We start from the raw sequence: 24476 nt of genomic DNA, 5'->3' as shown, positions 1-24476 counted from the left end.
CCGCAGCAGTTGTCCGTTGTCAAACCGTAATATTACAATTTTCAGGTTAGTGGGGACAGGTCATTTCCCTAGCCTACCTTATCCTTCCAGGATCTTTTGCTTGAGGGTGTCATATGGTTTCATCCACGGTTTAAACCTGTGATCCCTCGATCAATCGTAAGGCGCGAAGCCCACAGAATTACCACAATCCTTTAGAATGTTTAAAATAAAATCAAATTACTATCCTTACCCAATGTTCAATAATATGCTGGCGAACAGCATCGAATCGAATCAGTAATGCAGCAAAACAGAGGTAAGAATGAAGAGAATCAAACAACTGTCATTTAAATAAACAGTCACAATTTTTAACTAGAAATAATTGCTCTTTACATTAAAAAAATATTTGGTACACCAATTAATATCCTTATGCTTGCATTAATAAATTAGAAATATTCGCAAAAATTGGTGACAGGCATTGATTCCTACGATAAATTAATTAGACGTATATTTAGAGCTCTGAATATTAGGGTATACATGTATTATAATAGATCGCAAAAGATTTCAATCATAAATAATACTCTTAACTGCAGAGATAAAGGAGAGACGGCGACGCTTTCAATTCGAAAAACCGCCAACATTCTAACTGGATGAATTCAGTACACGTAGTTCAACGTGAGACCGCCAGGAGTCAACGCATCCAGTGAGCGAAGACCAGCAAAATTAGCTGGGTATTTACGATTTCGGATCCTCGTGCCGATTATGAAGGCCGATGATTATTTCGATGCACGCGTCTTAACAAAGCCTATATGCAAAATCTTATTAAAATAAAGTTTAATTAAAAAGAAAACGTGAACGAAATATTCCCACGTAATGGTACTGATTGCGGAAAGTTTCAGGGAAATGAAGGCGATGTTGATACAGCTGGAGACTATGATCTCTATATGCTAATGATATAACATAATAACCTGATAATAAAACCTATATAGATAAAATGATTATATTTAAATAGGCGCAGTTTATCTAGCCTCAGCACAAGGTTTAAAAAAAATAGTTGAATAAAAAATTAATAACATAAAGGTATAAAAATTATAAAATGTGGTATTTTATTTAAAAAAATTTAAAATATCACGTTTTGTTATAAAAAGAAAACAACAGCCCCTTAAATTATTGAAAATTTAAGGTATGATTGATTACAAAGTCAAAATAAGATTTTGGAGAACATTTCACATAACAAAAACGAAAAACACGGTCCGCATGTAAGACTATATTCGTTTTCTCTAAGAGACAAGTCCGATGTATATTAACCAATTACTATTAATTTTAGACCAAAAACGACCTTATTAATCTGCTCCTGCTCAAATACATACCAAAAGATCCAGCAAGGGGAAGAGTTAGTAATGAAAAGTAATTATGATAAGGTAAAGATGAATGGAAGATATTAACGTAGTAACTATTAGAAAATAATCAACTGCAAGAGTGTGGGGAAGGAATCAAATCATGGCAATGATACTTGGAAATTATAACCGTATATCCACAACCAAAATACATCATTACAGTTTATGAACTGCGTTTCCTCCAAATAATAAGTAACTGCCTGGGGTTCTAATACATAAGGAACTATAGAATCTAATAATAGTTGGATATGATGGGTTCGTTACTATATTATCCAGCACCAATTATAGCATACATGTGATTTTAGTTGGAACGCACTTTTTCCACATGTGTATTTATGTATTTCATCCGAGATGGTCGAGTCGATGACCCCAAGGCGGAGATTCTGTCCAAATGGGACCTTTATACCAGACAAATAATTGTATTTCTCTAATCTAGAATAAAATCATTAATAGTATTATATATAGCCAATAACCTGCAGTTCCACTTCTTTTTAGTACACACCGTACGCATTCCCTATCTATATGCTACTTCTTTTAGTAACAGCCGTATTCTCTCCTTGAGTCTGTTCCCAGAACATACATATGCAAGAGATCGTGCAAGGTCAAGAAATTCATTGTGAATATTTTGTGTATATTTCCAGCAACCATTACCGACGGTTTAAAATTCAATTTGTATTTCTGCACACGGACGTAGGGCAAGAAAGCGAAGCAGTAAATGGTGCAACGAATGTTGGGGAGTCAGCAAGGAGAACCAAAGGATAAGGTTGGTGGAACAGTGTTGGTGGTTTCAATAGTATCAGCAGAGATAGGATGGCCGCATAAATATCGTAACATCAATCCCAGTCTATTTCAGAAGTTCCAATCTGACTACATACCTTACTATAAATTTTAAAGGCCATTTTACGTGGGCCACCATATTGCGCAGGTTAGAATTGCATTAATTTCTCATTATGGCGTGCTGTTGGACGAATGCACAAACGAAGTTAAAACAGGGGCTAATTTGCCAACTCACGGCCATGCATTCTCGCATGCGTTCTAGCAATTTTACCGTTTTACGACACGCAAAGTTGGTTGCGCCTTCGTACACACACCATATATTGCAATTATATTCCCTGAGTACAACGGCCTAACTGTTCTCAATCTATAAAACCGATGCGCATATCTACTGATCGAATTGTCTCGAGTTTTAATACCAGACTTTAGACATCCACAAACAAAATACTCAAACTTTAAACTAGACTAGGGAAAGGAGTTGGCCTTCCTACCTTAGTGTATCAAATGCATACGCTTGAATCTTCACATTTTGTGAAATATAGTAGAGATGAAATGTGGTAGAAATAAAAGAGTCGTAGTAAAATTGGTGTAGTACAAAAGAGTACTACGCCAATCGTAATCGTGGCTTACATCAAAATTAATGGTAACCTAGGATGTGGCAATACCTTAGAAACAAAACATCAATAAATATGTTCAAAGTTTAGAGGTATGTCAAAGTTTTCTTTTTTGTGTCTCTGTGTTTATCGATATTAACTTGAACTATTTATATACATATATATATATATATTTCTTTAAATTATATTGTATAAAAAACCCGATTGTACCTTTTTTATGTATAAATATTGTGTATCTTTTTATTCTCTGTATTTTATATTGTTCACACTTTTTCTAACATAGCCCTGAAGATGATTTAAGAAAATAAATCGAAACGTTGGCTGAAACTTATTTTAAAATGACCTAAACTCCAAGAAATATCATATTATAGTCGTAGTATAGAAATAGGGTCGTTCGGTCAGACTCAAACTCGCATTTCACTATAAGGATATAATAAATGAAAGGTAAACGGTTAGAGAGGGTTGCAAGTTACGACGAAAATAATATTTTCCCAATTCAGCTATTCTCTAGATTGATTGATAGTTTTTAATTACGGGCTGCATACCCATTTTATGTTTCATACAAAAATTACAATCAAAATAGCAAAACATTTAAATAGATATCATAAATAAATAATATTGGGGTAGTAAAATTAGAGAATTGGCGTTATTACTTGAGTTATAATTGCGCAAATACTACTTTGCAATCCGCATCAATAGGCGTGTGGTGGGAGGTGTTAGGACACTTTTATTAATTTTACGTTTTACTTTAATAGAGAAAAAGCATTTATACCAAAACTATGATTAAATTTTTTTTAAATTATTTAAAACTTATAATATAACAGAATATTTTTATATTCAATTACTGAAAAAGAGAAATCAATGCCCTTAATATTGTTCGCCAATCAAATTGAGAAATCAATCGAAATAGGGTTACTGAGCGGATAATGTGTGCTATGATGAAATATGTGGAACATATTCTAATATCAACCCGCATGTTGAGGAACATTGAAGTTAACTAACTTCAATATCTCAGGTGAGTTAATATGACCATTTAGTAGGTTACATAATAAGATCGAATTATTAATCCGTCTCCTCTCTGATGAAGTAGTCATACCGAGAGCGTATAATAGATCTTTATAGGGAGTATAATACGATAACCTGCTAGAATAATAAATCACAAAGTCGGCCCCCAATTGTTATGAGTAGGTGACGTTGACGGATAACCTTTTATTGAGGGAAGTGATCTTTCACGAGATAGCAACTACGAACCATGCGATGCCCATGCACAAGGCAAAGGGATAGTTGAGAAGACTTGACCCCCTCGGCATGAATTAATGACGTAATCAACTTATCTTTCGTTCACCGATATTTCACCACTAACAGATCTAGATGTAGGCGACGCATCGAAAAACAGGAAAATGACCGATCTTTATTTTACACAATATCTCAATCGACGATAATTTAAAATTGGTTAAGGATCCTCTAGTTAACTTTCTTGCAATTCTACCGTTTTACGAGACGCAATTTTAATTGTGCCTTCGTACACACGTCTTATTAGTCACGCCTGGTTGTTATTCTGTAAGTATTTCCGAAGGAAAATTACCACGACTGGATAGCTGGTTGACCTATCAACGAATCGTTCATTGAATTATTAACTGCTCGAGGGAACAATGGCACGAAGAAAATGAACCGTTCACGTGAAAGTGGGCCCTTTAAGCGAACCGTTAAATTCGCACCGTTTGCGGTCAGTAAATTAACTGCCAAACAATGCCCGTGTTTGGATATAATAAGTGACGTCATCTGAAATTGACCTCAAATTTGGAAATACAGAATAGGCGAACTCACCCTTTAACGAACTACCACAACATATACCAAACAAATGCCAAAATATGAATTGCCTCATTACTCGATTCACGAAGATAACTCAAAAATAGTGAAGAGTTATCGCTGCTATATGCTCTGTATCTACAGATAAACTATCAAGTAAAAATACCAAAGTAGTATTTGTTATGCTGTGGACCCATGATTTGAAATTTTGAATTCACATTAGGAAATAAGTATTTATAACTGAGAATACTTTTCTTCGAAATAACTCAGAAGAAACAGTAGCTTGATATTTTTTGGAATACTGAGTTAATATTTGAAAACACCAATATGCATCTAGTTGTACATGATAATGACAGACATCCATGAAAATTATGATATTGTTTTTGCGGGAATGCAACTTTTTTATAATTTAGATGAAAAAATTACTTTTCAAGCGTTAGTTAACCAATTTTTTATAATTGTTGATTGAGCTGTCGTTTGGAAAACACATTTTTTTATTTTTTAAATATTTTACATTGTAATTTATTATTCATTTATATTTTATTATTAATGCATTTTATATTTATTCAATCATTATAAATTATAAAAACCCGTATTTCTCCTTTTTTCGGTCCGTTACTAACTTCTTCAGCTATTCCCTAGCAAACACTAGCCTATCAAATAGTAACCAAGCAAGAAGCCTGGACAAACTATAGCCTTGAGACCGCTTCAAAAGTGGAACCTACTGCGTGTAAAAAATAAATTTTCAATTGCCCCATTGGTTTCGAGGTTAGCAGATATTTGCGTTGTTTACAACAAATCTACAATGTTCGTGGTATAAAAAATTTGTTGTCTACAAATTGTCAATAATAGATCTGGCTTTCTTATAATGAAATTTTAAGTTAATGGAACGAAAAATACGGGAATGCCATACGCTCGAAGTTGGGCAATTTGATTTCAGGCGCAAAAAACGGGTACTTCTCTTTATAAAAAATTAGATACAGAAAGTACTATAGCACGGAAAATTTTTTAAAGTAAATGATTCAACTTAGAAATAAAATTTCTTTCGCATGCTTTTTGTTGCATTGATATCGATTGCCTCGTTCATATGATGGAGCGTCTCAAACTTGGGTGTCTCGCTTTTTTTTTACAGACAGTAGGAGTTCGCTGATCCTGAATCCAGGCCTATGAATGGGTCTTCATTGCTACAAAAATAGGGTCGTGACTAACTATAGCTCGCCCGAGGAACGAGGTTGCCCACGTGCAACGGGATGAACAGCCGCCGTTTATGAGCAGACGTCGACGCTATGGGGGGCGTAGGATACCGCTGGGCGGATGGTTCAACACCAATCGATTAGTTGGCATGGACACTCTGCGCGCATCCAACTTTTCGCTTTCACCGATCGCCTCTCCAGAGCGGTATCTATGCTGTTCGCACCGCTAATAAATGATCACTTACACGTGCCGGTCACTTCGTAATACTTATCAGAAATTAGCACAAGAGCCCGCATGAGGTAAATAGTTGAATGGATAACGATGACTCACTTCTTGCAATCAATGTGAATCGCCATACGCAATACCACAAATGTGATAAAACTATGATTTGTTTGTGCTAAAGTCGAAGGTGTAGATATATAGGTTTTAGGTAGATCTCAAAGCAAAATTAATTATTTCAGATTTTACAAACATTTTAAGATACTGTGCTTTACTGAGAGGGACTTTTTCTGTTGCTTTTCCTGCAATCGCCCAGATGAATATTGTTTTAAGCTTTTTAAAGGCTTTTATTTTTATATAAAAGTTTTCCCCTAAAACTCAACCTATTTAACTATGTTATAAAGATTGTGTTCAGAGATTTTATGCGTCAATGCTTCGATAATATATCGATTTCAAAGAAGTAATCAAAAGTCTAAGTTCATTTTCCGACATCATACAAATCATATTTGATGAAAATATGTCATACACAATGCGTCATCATAAAATATTTACTATATAAATAAAACGGCAGCTCTTTCTCTCTCAAACGAATGCAGGCTCTGCCGCCACAGTCAATAAAATCCGCACTGTCATGACACCTTAAAATCACGTCATTCTGATCACATGCTGATGTAGTATTTATAATAAATACAGTACTTCAAGATTTTACGAAAGATTGATTTCCTTCCGACATTCGACAACAACAAAATATTACGTCATTGAATAGCTTGTATAATACTTACATAAGTTACATTGCATGTGCTGCCTAGGACAATTCACCAAGCTGACTGAGAGTTTTGTAAATATATCTCACAAGGAGGTTCACTGAATCTAAGCTCATTTAAATCAGTGGGCCTAAATTGGTAATTGGAAAATTAGACGGACAAAATTTTCTCCGGTGAAAGGCATTTAGGGAAAAGAATCTTAAATGAGTTAAGAGGAACTCAAGATGGTGAGAAGTTGAAGGCTCCTGAAAAATATGAAATACTTCAAAGGTTTTATTTATAATCGGGTATCATTCTTGGACAACATACCATGTCTGTATATTTAAAACAGTTTGCGTTGTAGGTTTCTACGGTAATCTACGAAACTTTTCCAGCTTATTTTCGCTATAATAAAAATGAATTGCTGTACGTTAGTCTCGCTAAAACTAGAGAAGGACTGGACCGATTTAGCTAATTATGGTTTTAAAATGTTCGTAAAAGTCCAGTATAGGTTTAAACGGTGAGAATATTATCCCGCATTATGTATACATGTATTTATCATGGTAAAGATTCAGGGCCCTTGATAAAGTTCGTCATTAATGCCTCCAAATCTTATTTCTTTTGAATATTTAAATTAGCGATAATTGTCACAAAGAGTTGAAACGTATATGATTAGATTTTATTTGAATAGATAATCCGTAACGCGGTAGAAAGATGGGACGAACATCAAATGTTTGGAGTGAAATCTTGAATTGAGATTTAGAGTGCATAAAACTTGCAAGCAGAAAATATTACAAACGAGTAATAAAATGTTAAATAGCTATTAATTGCGAACGTAATCACCCTCCTTCTAAATATTAATAACTCTTAAAAGTACCGTTAATTCTATGTAACCTACAGATTTTAATTATGATAATTAATGCCAGGGTTATCCCAAAACTCGTATTGTCACGAAAGGGTCTGTAATTCTAGAACAAGTTCAACTTTTATAGGGCGCGAGAATAAACGTTGATGGCAGTCGCACCTGCACATGGGCCATTTTCCTCGGCGAATGAAAGTCAAAACATATGCCTCCTCGCATGTAAATGTCGCAATTAGTGAAAAGGGATTAATGGTTGGAGTGGACTGCTGAATCACGACATGCCCACGAATTTCGCGCCTTCGCGCCCGGCACACAAAATTACTTGCTTGCTTCCAGTCATGCATTAGTGCGACCCCGTTGGTCTCAATATGACACCTCCCTCTTTTAGTTTGATACTCGTTTTCGTGCGATGAAGGATCTCTCTCCAATACATACCCCACCAGAAAAGACCAACGACCTTCTCTGATCACTCCGCCAGCACTTACAAATTTGGTAAAGAGTTCTCGGGATCGCCACCGGGTCAGGAACTCCATATCTGCCAACGTTTCGATGTCCGACTCGGTCATCGTCCTCAGGGCTGTCGTCCTCACGATGACCGAGTCGGACATCGAAACGTTGGCAGATATGGAGTTCCTGACCCGGTGGCGATCCCGAGAACTCTTTACCAAGTCCATTCGCCCGGAAAGCACGAAATCTTTCTTCACTTACAAATTTTGTGGGACCCTGTGACGCAACGCTGTATCTCCCTCCGTTGTTGAGATAATAATTCAAGAAAAAGTAAAATAGTACGATTTTGCTGAAGCTAAAAGTGCTCCGATCTGTCTGAACATTGGTTGCTCCACGTATCACGTGTTCTGGATTCGAAAAATTACTTTTTGAAAAATTTGCTTTTTTAACCAATTTTTCATTTATTTCGATTTGCCATTTTCAATTACCTCATCGCGCTTGCAATGTGAAGAGACCCGCTATTTTTCCTTGTCTCAGTCCGTCACTAACTTTTCCCGCGATTCCAGGCAATACCATCACTGGCGATGGCTATATATTTTCATTATGGTCATTTGAACTCCCGCATTATGACAAAATCGCCGACAACAAGTCCAAAAAAACATTTTCCCACAAATAAAGTTAGCATATACTTGACTCAGATGCTGGAAAATAGCTGAAACTCAAGAAATGGAATGCCATTTGTCATTCGCCTCAGCAGTTGCCTTGACACCTAGATAGAGGTTCAGATAAGATCAAAATTACAAAATCTAGCATCTTCAGTTTTCAAATTAAATCTTTCCGCTAACCAAGTTAGTTCCACTTAGGAAGAAAATTGGTGAGATTACAAATGGAAGCGACCATTGAAATGATAATTTTATTTCAAGAAATATTTCATACTGCATTTACAGGAAAATACTTGCAAAATTAAATAATCTGTTAGTGATATCAAATTCAATCTGAGTTTATGACATCACATACCAAGCATGCACGGCCAAAGCATGAATGGCAAGAAAACAAATATCCTGCCTGGCAAAGCTTTCTTACCCAGCAAAAAGCAAGGCATCCACTGTAAAAATTTTGACCCTAGATCACGATTATTATTCTACAATCTTTAATAGTTTTACATAAAGAAAATTCAGAGTTGAAGATACGGGAACTAAAGATCAGTTTATTTCATTTTGTTCACTTTCCATTTTACAAGTTTCTCCGTCTTGTTGTGCTATTTTGGGAAGCATACGACTGAGGAGGAATAGCTAGAATTGGAAGTTCTATTTAATAGTTTTATGTTAAAACTACCCATAATGTACTCTTTTTATTGCTATCAATGAATTAATATCAAAAAACTAAAGGCAGGGTTGTTCAAAATTATTAAAAGAGCTTTGAAGGAAATAGGCACTATTCATTTGCGTGACATTTTTCAAGAAAAAATAATTTAAAGTAAAATTTTCACCTCTTTGATATGAGACAACTTTAAAATTTGGATTGAGTCAGTTTCATATTCCTAATTCACCAAGCCTATGCCATTGTTTCACGTATGTAAGAAGACACCGTTAAAAATGCGTCGCGTAAAGCGGTGATTTGCTATAACTCATGCAAGAATGCGTGGATGGCCGCGAAACGGCCTCCGCTCTAATTCCAAGCTTCATTCATGCAATTTCAACATGTTTTCAGTGCTAACCTTCACAATGAAGTGCCCCGTGCAAAACTTCCTTACCACAATATTTACACTGGGAACCAATAGAGACGAAGAGGTCTCGCGCAAGGCTTAGGTTGCCAAAGCTATTAGGAACAGATACCTTTGAGAGCGTCGCGACGCGTCGCCGAGAAGATAACCTCACTATGTCGTTCAATCAGACAGACGCGATAAAATAAGAGAAATGTTTTGCGTTACGGATACGTATAGGAATTCACTTTTCCCCCGAACAATAAAGGACTTAAGTAAGGACTACAAGTATGGGACTCATAAGTGACTTATCTCCGACTATTATCACATTTTCCTTTCTTTATATTACGGCTGGTATAGTAACCCGTCTATTGAGCCTGCTAGAGGGGTAGTAAGTAGATGTATCCGTAGGGAAATTGAGATAAAACTCAATGAAATAAATCTAATATAATTTATCTCCATTTCAGGAATCTCATTGCAAGGAAACAAAGGTCTAATATAATAAGCTTATTGTTACCATAACTAGCACCCAATGACTAGTTCTTTTAACTAGCTCTGAGATGAACTGGGGTATAATAGTAATCATTAAATGTATAAATTGTCATGTTTCAAGCTGGCGACTGTAACTGAACCATTTGACTGTGCAGACTCTCTGCTTGAAAACAATGATATTCATTGAAGGGAATACACGAGTACTCCATATGTTAAGCGTATTATACTAAAGTAGAAAGTTACACGATATGTTAATCAATTTTCTTTCACACAGGTCATAAAATCTAATTGGCATGATTTTTTCACCGATTACATTACTCACCTTTTATAAAAAAGATGAAAACGTTGTCGAACTTGTTGTGCATTTATTTCCCAATTATCTCATTGAGTCATTATTATTCATAACCTTGAATTCCGACAGAAATTTAATCTCAATGTTAAATAACTAAAGATAATCATCCGCAGTTATTGCAAAAAGTAACCTCTGTCGTAATTAATGATTCAATACGTGAAATTTTTTTTATGAAATTTTAGATTGGAAGCAAAATGAAACCAAGGGTGAGGCTAAACATCTTCTCTGAATAAAGGCAGGTAATTAAAGACGGCATCACAAAGTACATTAAAAAGTGATAAAATATATATCCAATAGTATCGATGGCGATGGTACGGGATCCATGGGGACTTATTGATAGCTAAGTAGTTACAGCATTCCTTACTCTTGATGAGATTACCGATTAATCGATTTGGCTTTGCTGCAGATCATTGTATTTCTAATAGGCATTTACGCATCTCAATACCTGTAAAGGAGGAAGAGTATCTAGGCAGTGGCCACGAGTCTCATATCACTTCCAGATTCCCATAGTATTCGTACCCTATTCCCGGGTATTTCACATTTCCCTATCTGATTGGATTTTTATGTTAAGTCCTATCGTTAACCCTACCAATGCCCTCAGCTTACGTCTGTCTACTCAGTCGAGCTTCAAGGCATAATCTAAGGACTCTATGTCATTGAAGCTCTTGGACACTTTTATGTTAGACCGTATATGGATTTCCGCAAGTTTAGGTACTCCGTTCTCTAATTAGAGCTCTCCACATAGATGATTCAATCAATAATATTGGCTGAAATCCAACGGGGAAATGGAGTGTCCCTTTCTTCATTAATATTGGTCAGATGATTGAACCTTTTCCGACATTCAATTGAAAGATTTGATTTGACGACGGATTATTTGTCTCCTATAAAGGGATGATTAGATTATAGGTGCATATTGGATCAAGGAATAATCAAGGCATTGGATGATGAGACGATCATACTCTGCTTATAAGAAAACAATTACAGGAAGGAATAAACCTTACTTCGGATCGATAACACACAGTTTATCAACCATTGCTGATTTACTACGACAACACTGCGGTGAATGCATCTCTTTATTATGGCTATTAAGACACAGAAATCTTTATTGAAAGAGGGAGTAAGCACTGACGAAGACCGGTATTAAGACGGCAAACCTAAGTAAAACATTCAACTGAAGACACAGATGGAAACTTTTCTTGGAAGTATTAACTACTACTTGGGATACTGAAGAACTATTAGGGCCGTATGTGTTCCAAAGGTAAACATCAACTGCTTCATAAACAGTATTTCTGTCTTATGATAAGAACTTAAATTTCAAAATTTCTTCATTCCAAGTGAGCAAAAGACACTCAAAAGGAAGTAACAGCATTGGACTGAATCATTTTCCCACATTAAACAATTAAAATAATTAATATATGAAACAGAAGAGAGTTGAATAATGATTTTACGAAGTAATTCATCCCTACAATGGCAAAAATCAAATATCTAGCTAATATCTGCTTGCAAGAAAATAGTTTATAATTTTATTTCAATTCCATTTAAAGGAAAATGCTGAACATAACGTGGAATAATCAATATTTACATTATTAAACTAGTTCTTTTTCGAGTGTATGGGTCTACACTGGCAAAACCTCTAACAGCTAACGTGATTCAACTTCAACTACAGAATTCATATTCTAATAAGTGAAACATAGCTTGGTGACGTGGAAACGATATATTTAAAGTATTTCTTATGAAATCATGAAATTCATATCACTTTCAATAATTGAATTGCCTTCATTTCTCGGTGGAACTTCCTTTACGGGACGCATCATTCACATTCCATTGATATTTTCTCGAGATGAATTAATCTTTCAAATTGGATGCGGTCCTCTTGAAATTTTACAGGTTTATAACATAAACCCTTACAAAAATTCTCTTTTGGAGAAAAGATAGACCTCCTAAAAACCTTAGGCAGAAGACGGGAAAACGTAGTTCGCCACATTTTGAGGCATGATGGCATGATGAAGACAATTTTTGAAGGACAGGTGGAAGGGAAAAAGGCAAGGGACGTCTCCGAATGAGTGACATAGGGCAGGTTATAAAGGACGTAACAGAGAAGAAATTTGTTGAAATGAGAGGGTTAGTGGATAGGAAAGAGGAATGAAGAACTACATCAAACCAATCTTAGGATTGTTGACAAATGATACTGATGGCAAATTTCAAAAATGTTTTTCAAGATTTTGTTCAGATATAATTTTATATTAGTGGATCTCTCTATCTTCCGGATTTTCGCCACGTTGGCTATCAGAGGTTGACGACACTGTCATCGGTATTCTACAAGGTGTCTTCAGGTCGGAGTGCCGATAGCGGCATTTTTGCTGCGTTAATATAGCCCTCGTTCTGTCACTGCAGTGCTGTGATTGGCCGGTTTCTGGAACACTCTCTTCCAAGCGTTAGTCAGATGGTATCCTTCTCCCCTGTTGAAGTTTCTCGGTGTTTAGGTGATGCAATTGATTCCCTTATCAGCCTGGGATTCTACCTTCCTTTTTTGACAATGATTTTGGCTTCGTCAAATTCTATGTCGTGACTGAGTTCACCCCAGCCATCCTCGGCATCTGTCTGATAGTCTGAATTTCACATTCTTTGTTGCCCTCTTGTGTTCCTGCCGGCGGATCTTCATGGACCTTCATGCCTCGCCAATTTAGTTTTTCCACATAAGCAAGGTACGCGGTTTACCCAACCATCCCGGCGGAAACCAAGAAGATTGGGAGATCCACGAATCCATAATACAACGGGAAACTACGATCTAACGTAATATTTTTATATTTGAGGTATTACGTGGAAAAAGTAACCCAACAAAGGCTGTGCCGCCACTATCGCTCAGCGGACAAATAGGTTTTTTTAACAGTAGGTTGTCATTCATTAGTCGACGAGGGAAATTCAAACAAGGGAGACCATATCCATTTTTCCGTTGCCCAACTACGGTGCGAAATAGCGGGTGTTCCACTACCCGAGTGTGCCTCGCGACCGGATCAACTCCGTGAAATAGATGGTGCATTAGATGACATTATATGCGAATTGTAAGCCTCCCTTGAAATGGTACTTATCACATTTGCTAACGCAATGGCAACATCAAAAAGATTTCCTTCTCAAGATACTATAGAAAGAATACTAAAAAAATCCTCTGAAAGAAGAAGACAGTTGAATTGTAGATTCGATCGGTTCCGCATTTTATGCAGTTGATCCTAATTAAGACATTATCTAATTATCTTTATTAGGACTCAAGATCTCGTTATTGGAACACTTTTTTTCTTTGCATTGTGAAGGATATGAGTCCTGTCTTTGAAATGCGGTTGACCCCGGGCAAGAGGGGAAAAGAATTGTGAAAGTTTACATCTACATCTACATAATACACTGCGAGCCAACTCTGGGAGGTTTGGCAGGGGGTAATGGATTAATGGATGTAAATAACTGATTATCATGGCATGGTGATGCTTTTTGAGGTATACAGCTTTTTTTAATCTTTTCTAATGCTCATGCTATCGCCATCGCTACTTTAATTCTGGAAACTACTGTCCTCAAGATTTTAAAACGTGAGAGCATAGATGTGGGAATGATTTTAGTCTGCATTTGGACGGGGAAAGTAGTAAGTTCGAAGCTTCGAAGGAAATGAGGCTGATAGGGAGACAGCAGAGAAAAGTGTGAGAAGGAAGTCAAGAGAATTAAACAGATAATAAATTTTAAACGATATTGAATGCATCACCACCACCAAGCCAGTAACCAGCGTGAATTACGCTTGTGGTGGGTTGATAGTTATATCCTTCGCAACCCGTGTTGCTTAAAAAAAACGTATTTGAATTTCCCTATCTCGTTCCTAAGATTAATACCGTCAGAAAGGAAACCAATTTTATAGAAAAGCAAAAAATTTGTTAAGATACCTTTTTCCCCTCATTTTACAAGCAAATGTTGAACAAAATATACTTTACACCCCCTGAAAAGTTCAATTCATTACCTTTATTACATAGCACGGAACAATTTATTACGCAATACAATTTTTAGATGAGCAGTCCGTCATGGAAAACGACAAAATATGATCTGTCGAAAAGGAGAGATGCGTCTAATTAAACAAAAAACTAAAGTACCGATTTTTAAGAGGAATATGATCAATGAAGCACACAACACAATTATTGGATAAGAAGTGATGTTCCTATGGAGAGATGATCACAAAGACAAAATCCATTTGCGATGCGCGCATTGAAATCTCCAGGACGATCTGGAGCGAGTTTGCGGAATTCCATCAAGAGATCGGCATCAAGAAGACGCATGAAAGTCTTCCTAGCGTGTGCACTCAAGGACGAGCGCGTAATGGAACAGAGGAGATTCATAATGGAGCAGCCAGGGTGCTAATCCACTCAGGAGGGGAGAGAGACTGGGAAGCGATTCATTTTTTTCCGTCTTCGCACTTTCGAATGTCTTTTTTTCTCGCGGAACGAGGCGGATGGGTTTGGGACGGGTAGGAGGATGAGCAAGGCCAATGAAAGGCCAGAAACGAGGGCAAGGACTCGGTTCTGAACATAAAGGGACGGATGATACGCCACACGGCTGGAAAGAGACAATTGATGATGCCTTCTCGTCGGAGGGAAAGCGAAATAGATCCATCAGTCGCAGATGTAGAGGTGAGCGGGGACGCAAAAAATAAGAGCCGTGTATTGATGAGATGAAACCACCCCTCTGCCAACCCCACGCGTCTGGTGATGGAAAAATGCCCGTCAAAATCGATTTTTTGAGCAATCGATTTTTAATCTAAATGAAAAGCTCAAAAAGGGCAGATTTGCTTGGCATGAGGGCGCCTACAGCCCAGAGGGTGAAACGTCGCCATTAAAATGACAACTCAGAAAAAACTGGAATTCTGTCCTAGTGCAAACCTAAACGCCGAGAAAACTTACACCAGAAAATCTCGATTTTTCAACGAAAATCGAAATTTTCTCGACAAATCTAAAAAGATTACTATTTTTTTAACACAGTTTGTACAAAACAGTTTATCATTCATTCAGATAACACTCAAAATACATAAGTCAGGTAGAAAAATATCGCAAAAATCTACTTAGAATACATGCTTGAATTATTAGCAGTAAAAATTTACAAATACACGCACATTTACGTTGTGGGATCACCACTTGGAGCCATATGGCTCATCTATATTTATTTTTAAAAATCAAATGATTGAGATACTTTCTTGATGATCGATAGCGTGCATTCCCAATTTGACTGGCCTTAGAGAAAATTTTTTCATGCTGGACGGATTACGTTATCATACTCAGCACTCTGATCCCAAAACGATACCTGTTGGGGTATTCACCCTTTATCTACAACTATGCGCTGCTTAGACCAAACAAAATGGTCAAGATCGAACTTGTAAAATCGACTTTGGAACGAAACTCGAAGATAATGGCTCCATCCCGATTTCCTCAATCTTTGACTATTAAAAATCGATTTTCGATTTCAAATAAAAACGTTTTTTCTATCACAACATGCGTCATATCCTAAGTGCGAATACCGGCTGCATAATATTTGCGGAGAATATTTCCCTCTTTCGCTGTTTTAAACCTAGGGTTGCCTTGTTTAGGTGCGGGTTGAGCTCACCCCGGACTAAGACTGAGGCCTATTAATACAATACATTCATGGTAGATCGGGCAACTTCCTTTCCCTCGGCGATCGGGATTTGAACCCAGGACCATTTGATAGTTCGCCATGCACTCTACCCATTTGGCTACCACTCCCCAGGAGAGTCAGCATCTTGACCCAAGATAGGCGATTCCCGGTCTCTCTGTCCGGCAAATTAATCTTTCTGATAATGCAGGCCAAGAATAATTTGCCGTAGTTCATACTCTCCGGTATTTACCTATTTCAAATTTCTTTTACAATTTACGAGCGTAACTTGTAATTCACATATTCATTTACACTCATAGAGCCACTTTTGTAAAAAAAGTGCAATCAAACATTATTACTGCGATATCAGAGGATTTTGGGCTGAAATATATAATAAAATCTCCCTTAAAACTACCTTATTTCCGTAATTGAAATGAGCTCAATACTTTTTAAAATATTTAGTTGAATAATGCTAGGGAAAATTGTGTGTTAATTCATAAATATAATGTAAACTTTACATAGAGCCAGGGTACCGAAGTCACCACTCATGCCGTGGTCGTTAAATTCACCACTGTAGCGCCAATTAAATCTATTTATTGGCATTTAATTCTACTTCTTCCATTTCCTCTGGCGACACTAAAGTTTTTTTAAATTTTTATTTTTTTAACTAAATTTACTAATGACTAATGACATTAAATTTTACAACGTAGTATTAGTAGTAGAAATACGTCATAGGGTTACGTCGACTACAGAGTCAATTGCACCGCTCATTTTTCCAAACTTTAAGGGAAGCTTATTCTTTTTTTATGAGTATTCTTTTATTACAATGAGTATTACATTACATTTGACATTACAAGAGAGGCTTTCGAAAGCAGCTACGTTTTTACCTTTGTCAAACGAGCTTACTAGGCCATTGCAGGACGCACGATCAGGTGATGAATGATAATTGGAAAGTGGATGACATTGATAATTAATATTATTATTAATTGAATATTATGACATTTCCATTTCCAATATTTAATTATCGCCTAAGCTGAATATCAAAAGATTTCCACCGTATCACGCCGGACACTGTATCTTTTATTAAAAGAGTTTGGTTAGGCCCGTAAAAACCCTAGCCTCAGATTTTGATAACTGCGCAGCCACCTTGAGTGATCTTGTGAACATTTACTCTTGAGAGTAGAGGCAGCGCTTCGCTGAAGGAAGTGAGCATCACTGCGCGAGCGATGTCGAAGATGGAAAACGGGAGCACACGCGTTCGGGCCGTGAGTTTGCTCACGAGTGGGCGAGAGTGCGCTGCTGATTGACATCATCAACGCTCTCCTCTCGCTCCGTCCCCTGCAACTCGGGAGCCAATCTCATTTCATCTCGCAAGATGGAGAAAAATCAAATGTGGAGTGAGGTAGGGGAGGGAGTTAAAGAGCTTTCGGAATCGATACGGCAAAACTCTTATGAGAATTCGTCGTGTTTTACGGCTGTATTTGGTAGAACATGGAGGAAATATATTTTTAGTTATACGCATTTTTTAGATTAACTGTTTGATTTGACCCGTATTACTATGGTGAGTCATATATGCTCCCGCATTAGTAGTAAAATACGTTTATTTGCTGACGACGCTGTCATCTATCGCCAAATTAGTGATCACTCTGGCTATGAAATTCTATCATCTGACTTAAACAACGTTCATTTGTGGAGCCAAGAGTGGGGACTCGAACTTAACCTGAGCAAATGCAAGGCGATACATTTCTTGCGGAATTCGTCCAACTCTAACCATGTTTATTCAGTGGATGGTATTAACATGAAGGCAACAGACGAAGTGAAGTACCTGGGAGTTACGATAACCTCGAATCTCACGTGGGGAACATATATAAAGAATATTTGCGGTATAGCCCTGAAGAAATTAGGATTCGTTAAGGGTATTGTGGGAAGATTTTCGGATGAGAAAGTAAAAGAAAGGTGCTATTTCGCTCTCGTCCGACCGCACCTTGAATATGCAGTGATCGTATGGGGTCCGGTGCAGAAAGACTTAATCCGCGAACGGAGTAAAATACAAAGGAAGGCTGCGCGTTTCGTCAAAAAGTGCTACGGGCGTACAGACAGTGTTAACTAGACGTTAAGCGAATTAGGCTGGGGGCCGCTGGAGACTCGGAGGCTGCGCGCTAGGCTTAGATTGCTTGAACAATTGAGAGTGGATATCTTTAAGAGCGACACAGAGAACATAATATTAGAGCCACACTATATTTCCAGGTCCGATAGAAGCGATAAATTAAGAGAGATGTTTTGCCGAACGGATAGATATGGGAATTCGTTTTTCCCCCGAACCATGAAGGACTTTAATAAACGCTAGTCCCAAGCTCGTTAGAGCACTTCATTTTTTTTAAGCTGTAAACGGCTGGTGTCCTAACACCACCTGCCACACGCCTTTTAGGCGGCTTGCGGGGTATTACGTAGATGTAGATATGAGCTCCTTTCTTTTTAAATTTATATGTAAATGTACCGTCAATCGTTGGCTTATTTTTTTTTGTACGGCAACCCTTGCGCACAATATTGTATCTTCTGGGGTGCTTAATTTCCCTAGTATACTAACTATACTTTCGGAATGGTTACGACAAGGCTCTTACGAGAATCCGTGGTGTTTTAAGGCTGTATTAGGTAGAACATAAAGGAAATATATTTTCAAGTATTTCTTATTTTTTGAATTACTTGTTTTATTTGACAGATGTTACTATGACAATAATGATGATGGTTGAGCTACTTTTGTTCAAATCTTATTTGCAAAATTCACAGCCAGGCATTGCCTTGTTTTCATTAAAAGCCAACCCGTATACAAGATTGTTTCTTATGAGGTGCCTAATTTCACTGATTTTCTATGTATTTTGCGAAATTTTTGGGTAGTGAAATAAAATCTTTATTATTAGTATTTTTGGTTCTTGAGGGGTGGTTTGAATAAGATTTCTTTATCGTCTATTTAGATTTTTAGCAAGTGGTTGTAGGGTTTTTACTGGTCAATTTTGCGTATGACCTATCCTACGAAAATTAGCTGTTATCCCTGGCTTAAAGTATTTCGTTGAGGATATATTTATTATTCTGATTGATGAAGGCCAGTTTTGGTGGAAATAATACATGTTGGTAGTACCACGCGTTCTGCGTACGCCTGATGATAATCTAGCGATTGAAATGCGTAGTACTAAAGTAAAACTTATTGAGTAAGTGCTATCTTGTTTTTTTTTCAACCAATTTTGTATTTTTAAATTAGTTAGTTTTTTTTAAGTTTTGGGGGATTATTTAAATAAGATGCCTTTATCATATATTTTCATTTTTAGATAGTGGTTGTGGAAGTATCACTGGTCAATATTGCGTTTAACCTAGCCTGCAATAATAAGCTGTTTTTTTCTAGCTTTAGGTAGAAATCATTGGAATAAAGTTTTAAATTTCTAAACATTCTTTCAAATCCTTATAAAAATTAGCTTTCTTATTTTTGCGTTCAAAATTCCGGGGTTTATTTAAACTACATATGTAAAACTATTAACTGAAATAAACCGCTAAAGAGTAAACTCGGCAACTTACTCTATCTTATTATCTAACCTCTTAGCAGGCATACTGAGCGTCAATCTCATTTCATCTCGCGGATGGAAAAAAATAAAATATAGAGTGAAGTAGGAAAGCGATATAAAAAGCGCGCGGATTCGAGTGCAATTTGACGAGGCTCTTATGAGAAGAAGAAATGAGCAGTGTTTTAGGGCTTCATATTTTATCAAAGAACCAACAGGACAGCCGGAAGGACGGTACCCGGTGAAGTGGGAAACTTGGAACTTAGATTTTCATGATCGTATAAGATCTTTGTGTTTTTCCGATGATAGTGTAAAGAGGTGTGCCTCCCCTCCAGGATATCCATCCAAGAGGCAGAATGTGCGTGACGTGACGTAACAAACGTTAATGGGAAAACGACGCAAATAACGCGTTGAATGCCACTTAAAGTACCAATATAGAGTTCGGGAGCATTAGGTGCATCTATGTGGTAACTTTGGTTGCAGTCCGTGTAGCCATATAGAAACGCATAGCGGACAAACAAACGGACATCCTCTTGTATACATAGAAGAAAGCATTTTCTATCCATTTGCTTAACAGGCTGTTTATCGCATTTTTTTATAAATTTCTTTTTTCAGCTGTCGGTTGTGATTCCAATAAAACTCGCATCTCGCCCATTTTCATTTTTATCTCATGGTGATGTATAACTGGCCAAATTATATGACCTAGCCTGCCCGAATAATATTTTTTTCTAGTTTAAGGTAAATTAGATTTCATGATCAAATTGGATCTTTGTGTTTTCTCAATGATAGTGCCAAGAGGTGTGCCTCCCTTCCAGGATATCCAACCGCAGAAGGTGTGTGACGTGACGTAACAAACGTTAATGGAAAAACGGTATGAGCAACTTGAAGGTAAAAATCACTACAATGACACTGTTATAATATTTGTACTTTTTATTTGTTTACTTAAAATGAGGTGATTAAAAAAAATAATTAAAAAAATAACCAGAAATAAACCGAGGAAGATAGTAAATATTTTCTGGCATTACACCTGGTAAGGTCCTGTATACCTCATTCCAACGTTTCGATGAGCAACTCGCTCATCCTCCTTAGGGATTCAGGAATTGAACTGGAATCTGATTGGATTCCGGAATCCCTGAGGACGATGGGCAAGTTACTCATCAAAACTTTGGAAGGAGATGTAGAGGACCGCAACCAGTGGCGTAGCCGGGGGGAGGGTCCAGGGGGTCCCGACCTCCCTCCGAAATATAAAAACAATTATTTTCCTTCATTAAAAATAACAAAATATTTAAAAATCATGAATTTACAAAATATTTCTTTAATAAATGAAGTCTTTTCGATTTTGAAAAGTGTTAAAATTAGTTTAAAACCCATTACCTAGTACCCTGTTTTTCTAACATTTTCACCCCTGGTTTTGGACCCCCCTCGAACTGACCGTATCCACCGCGAAACCCGAGAAATCTTCACTGCCGTTATTCGCCGGGAAAAAACGGACAAAAATTAAACAACGAAAGAGATAAGTAAGCAGCTTATGACATAGAAGCTGTATGATGTGACGCAACAAACGGTAATGAGAAAACGACGCAAAGGATATGTCGGATACAACAGAAAGTAGCACTAAGGGGTTTAATAGCAAGTGATGCACCTATGTACAAACTTCGGTCGAAATACGTGCAGTAGACCGTCCCTTATTTTTCAGAATTGAGAAATGTTATGTTTTCCTTGTCTCAAAATGATCCAAATGAGGTTCATATTCCCGTGTTAAAATTTGGTTACTGTAAAAAAACGGCAACCCGTGCCCCAAGGGCCCGAAGTACTGAGGACCCTCAATTGATGCTTTTGCGGCAAAAAAGTGCTATTTCTACGTAAAAGTAAATCCCTTTTGAACCGATTTTCTGTTTCTTTTGACCTATCTCTAAGCGTTTACGAGATATCGTCCGTCGTAATGCAATCCAACCCCCCCAGGGCGCTATCCCGCACCGCGGCGCTGCTGAGGTTCGACCCGCACTAGAGACTTCTCCGTCCCCTCCACCCCCTCCCCTCCCTCGGCAAAGTCTTTAATCCTGGTGGCAAGATTTATCTGCTGGTGGTACAGAATTGAACAGGTTGTTCCTCTTGTGTCATTATTAAGGTTTTTAAAGCCTACAATACCAATTTTAACCCTTCAACGCCCCTTGGAAAGTATAACTTCTCTCATTTCTGAAAAATAAGGGCCGTCCTAACGTGCAGCCGTATGAAAATGCATAGCACATGGACAAACAGACATCCTCTTTTTTTATATATAGATAGAAATCTCCAACTACACATTCCTCCGGGACAAAGATAGAGTTCCCTGCATTAATTTTTACATTCATTATATAATTATAATACATATCTACTGTAATTTTCCACGACGTTTAGTATAAATACTAATAATATAGCATAGGTAATTTTAATTTCCTATGGTAATATTTTTTATCTGTACCATAAAAATATATTGCTTCATTACTCTCACCCAAATAAGTAGGGACATAATGGAATTAGAGCATTGAAAGAGATAATACAGCAGCCTACTCTCCCTTCCAGCCTAATACCGTAGCTGCAATACCGGAAGTTAGTCTCATTTTATCTCGTGAATGGAAAAAAAATTCAGATGGGATCGAGGCAGGTGAGGACGTTATAAAGCGCTTGGAATCGATTCAAGATTCCTACGAGAAGAAGAGACACGGAGTGCCTTCACGGCTTCATTTGTTAAAATAGAAAGGAAACAAATGCCACCGCAAATACCTCGAGATGTTTGCTCCATAACGGCATGGGAAAAAAATAACAAGGAGGCTATATGGCTTGATTAAGCGCAAGCTATTTGCATTGAATCATCCCGATACAAACGACGTATCTCTCATGACGCCGAGGGCAGGAGAGCGTGTTCTTCTCCAATCATCGTTACACGACGCATTCCGAAGAATAAAAAGAAGCGAAATCAAACACGCTTCCCGCATTCGCGGCATAGCGAATCAAAGTTCCATCGATTCATTGAAAACGAAGTTCATTTAACGCCTAGTAGCAACGCTCGTTGAAAATTTACACGTATCTTTGATGGATAATCAGTAGATTCTCGTTCCTATTGAGAGGAGATAGCGATTTTCATTCGCCTGATTAGTCGTTGGATCTCCCAGAATCTCTCGTTAGGCCGGCGAAAAAATCGTTTACGTTTTCTCTATGGTTGTCTACGTCTAAGTACCATAGGTTAAAACATTTAGTTCCCAGAAGTAATTCCATGCCCGTATGGGATTTAAATAGAGTTTTTAGATTTCCTAATGCATGTTCTATCCATGGATTCATTGACGGGTGTTTACTGTTTGCTTCTGGGCAGCAAGCACTTGAAAATGCGTATTTTTTATCAATCCATATAAAAAAATAAATAATGCGTGTTTTTATCAAATATATTAAATTGAGACCAACGTAAAAAAATTATGAATGTCGACAGCACACGGTCGTTAGTACTTTGGCAACCATTAGAAATGTAAACGCATATTTTATGCAGAGTTCTCTTCACGTAGCGAGTATTATAATGATAATGCCTGTAATGATCACAGGCTCCCCCAATTACGATCATATAATATAGCTTTTTGAAAATAATGCAATAGTGATACCAACATAAGATTTGTCACTATAGTCATAATATGCACGTTAAAAATTTGAATGAATAGTGTAAAAATGCAAAATTCTACATACTTGGCAGGAATCGAATACCCAATGTTCTCTAAAGATACCTAATGACGATGAATATAGGAGGTAATTTATGTTGCGCTCTCAATATCCATCGTAATAAGCTAAAGCAGACCTCAGTAAAAAATTGATAAGTCCTCACAGTACACGGCATATTAGTTATTCTGCATCCATTTATAACGAAGAATGCCATGTGATTTGCTGTTCACGAAACGAGTAGTCCGAATAGAATACAATGATGATACCATCATAAGATTTGTCAAATCTAGTCCGATCATTTACATTAAAATTTTTCATGGAGAGTGTAGTAATGCAAAATTTCATACTCGGTAGGCTTTGAAAACCTAATCATCTCTGATGGTACGTAATAACAAAAAATATGAATAGAGAAGGTATATTAGCTCGTACTTTGAATGCTGATCGAAATAAGCCTAAAAATGAATATACACTGATGAAGCTTCTCAACCGGTCCAATTTTTTCGCAATTAATTACTTGTCTAAAATTTACACATCACCTCGAAATATTGAAGGTACATAAAGTTATTCGACAAGTGTCTGAATCTATGATAAAAAAATCATAAATAACAAATATTAACAGTTAAATTCACATTTAAAAAGTTGAGATATAATCAAAATTTCATAAGAGAAAACACTTTGCATCCTTAAAAGTCAAGGTAAGCTATGTAACTGAAAACGAGCGATGCATCGCAATTGGAGTCCCATCGAGCGAAAAAGATGGTATTCCTCTTTTTACATGGGTATAGAAAGAAAAATACAGATTTGTGACATAAATTTTGATGTCAGTGGAAGCTACGTCTAGAGAAATGCATATACTCGTATTTTGGAAAAATCAATCTCCTTTCAAATATAGGTAACAAAGAAATGGCGTTGTGTAGAGAATTAGTCGTCTGGAATCTAAGCGTCCTTTCAAGACGGAAACAGGATATTTAATCCATGTATCTTTAAATGCTGTCATATTTTCAAAATGAAAATATAATAAATTTCAAT

Source organism: Ischnura elegans, chromosome 10 (assembly GCF_921293095.1).
Source record: "Ischnura elegans chromosome 10, ioIscEleg1.1, whole genome shotgun sequence".
NCBI lineage: Eukaryota > Metazoa > Arthropoda > Insecta > Odonata > Coenagrionidae > Ischnura > Ischnura elegans.
This window is presented reverse-complemented; position numbering follows the sequence as displayed.